General features: G+C 54.8%; 1 non-coding gene across 1 annotated transcript; it reads right to left on the minus strand.

The window, feature by feature from the left end:
* Positions 1 to 815: 815 nt before the first annotated feature.
* Positions 816 to 889, minus strand: TRNAN-GUU (transfer RNA asparagine (anticodon GUU)). The gene has a single exon. It is a non-coding gene; the product is annotated as a tRNA-Asn (tRNA).
* Positions 890 to 2,369: the final 1,480 nt, after the last annotated feature.

Genomic DNA, 2,369 nt, shown 5'->3' on the forward strand with positions numbered 1-2,369 from the left:
CAGTCGTGCTCCACTCTCACCACCCTCAGAACATATCTTCAAAGCTATCAGCCCAAAGAAAAAAAGCGCCGCACCACCACCAGGTGGGCTCGAACCTCCAACCTTTCGGTTAAGAGCCGATGCCGCTAGCCATTTGCGCCATGGAGACAGTCGTGCTCCACTCTCACCACCGTCAGAACATTTCTTCAGAGCTATCAGCCCAAAGAAAAAAAAAAGCGCCGCGCCACCACCGGGTGGGCTTGAACCTCCAACCTTGCGGTTAACAGCCGATCGCGTTAGCCAATTGCGCCACGGAGACAGTCGTGCTCCACTCTCACCACCCTCAGAACATATCTTCAAAGCTATCAGCCCAAAGAAAAAAAAGCGCCGCACCACCACCGGGTGGGCTCGAACCTCCAACCTTTCGGTTAAGAGCCGATGCCGCTAGCCATTTGCGCCACGGAGACAGTCGTGCTCTACTGTCACCACCGTCAGAACATTTCTTCAGAGCTATCACCCCAAAGAAAAAACAGCGCCGCACCACCACGGGGAGGGCTCGAACCTCCAACATTTCGGTTAACAGCCGATCGCGCTAGCCAATTGCGCCACGGAGACAGTCGTGCTCCACTCTCACCACCTACAGAACATATCTTCAAACCTATCGGCCCAAAGAAAAAAAGCGCCGCACCACCAACGGGTGGGCTCGAAATTCCAACCTTTCGGTTAACAACCGAGCGCGCTAGCCAGTTGCGCCACGGTGACAGTCCTGCTCCACTCTCCCCACCATCGGAACATATCTTCAAAGCTATCAGCCCAAAGAAAAAAAAGCGCCGCACCACCACCGGGTGGGCTCGAACCTCCGACCTTTCGGTTAACAGCCGAACGCGCTAGCCAATTGCGCCACGGAGACAGTCGTGCTCCACTCTCACCACCGTCAGAACATATCTTCAAAGCTATCAGCGCAAAGAAAAAAGCAACACACTACTCCCGGGAGGGCTCGAACCTCCAACGTTTCGGTTAACAGCCGATCGCGCTAGCCAATTGCGCCACGGAGACAGTCCTGCTCCACTCTCACCACCGTCAGAACATTTCTTCAGAGCTATCACCCCAAAAAAAAAGCGCCGCACCACCGCCGGGTGGGCTCGAACCTCTAACCTTTCGGTTAACAGCCGATCGCGCTAGCCAACTGCGCCACGGAGACAGTCGTGCTCCCTTCTCACCACCATCAGAACATATCTTCAAAGCTATCAGTGCAAAGAAAAAAGCAACACACCTGTCCCGGGAGGGCTCGAAGCTCCAACCTTTCAGTCAACAGCCGATCGCGCTAGCCAATTGTGCCACGGAGACAGCCCTGCTCTACTCTCGCCACCATCAGAACATATCTTCAAAGCTATCAGCCCAAAGAAAAAAAGCGCCGCACCACCACCGGGTGGGCTCGAACCTCCGAGCTTTCGGCTAACAGCCGATCGCGCTAGCCAATTGCGCCACGGAGACAGTCGTGCTCCACTCTCACCACCATCAGAACATTTCTTCAGAGCTATTACCCCAAAGAAAAAAAAGAGCCGCACCACCACCGGGTGGGCTCGAACCTCCAACCTTTCGGTTAACAGCCGATCGCGCTAGCCAATTGTGCCATGGAGACAATCGTGCTCCACTCTCACCACCGTCAGAACATATCTTCAAAGCTATCAGCCCAAAGAAAAAAAAGCGCCGCACCACCACCGGGTGGGCTCGAACCTCCAACCTTTCGGTTAACAGCCGATCGCGCTAGCCAATTGCGCCACGGAGACAGTCGTTCTCCACTCTCACCACCGTCAGAACATATCTTCAAAGCTATCAGCGCAAAGAAAAAAGCAACACACAACTCCCGGGAGGGCTCGAAACCCCAACCTTTCGGTTAACAGCCGATGCGCTAGCCAATTGCGCCACGGAGACAGTCCTGGTCCACTCTCACCACCAGTAGAACATATCGTCAAAGCTATCAGCCCAAAGAAAAAAAGCGCCGCACCACCACCGGGTGGGCTCGAACCTCCAACCTTTCGGTTAACAGCCGATTGCGCTAGCCAATTGCGCCACGGAGACAGTCGTGCTCCACTGTCACCACCATCAGAACATATCTTCAAAGCTATCAGCGCAAAGAAAAAAAGCGCTGCACCACTACCGGGTGGGCTCGAACCTCCAACTTTTCGGTTAACAGCCGATCGCGCTAGCCGATTGCGGCACGGAGACAGTCCTGCTCCACTCTCACCACCATCAGAACATATCTTCAAAGCTATCACCCCAAAGAAAAAAAAGCGCCGCACCACCGCCGGGTGGGCTCGAACCTCTAACCTTTCGGTTAACAGCCGATCGCGCTAGCCAACTGCGCCACGGAGACAGTCGTGCTCCCT

This window comes from Rhipicephalus microplus, chromosome 9, assembly GCF_043290135.1.
Source record: "Rhipicephalus microplus isolate Deutch F79 chromosome 9, USDA_Rmic, whole genome shotgun sequence".
Lineage (NCBI taxonomy): Eukaryota > Metazoa > Arthropoda > Arachnida > Ixodida > Ixodidae > Rhipicephalus > Rhipicephalus microplus.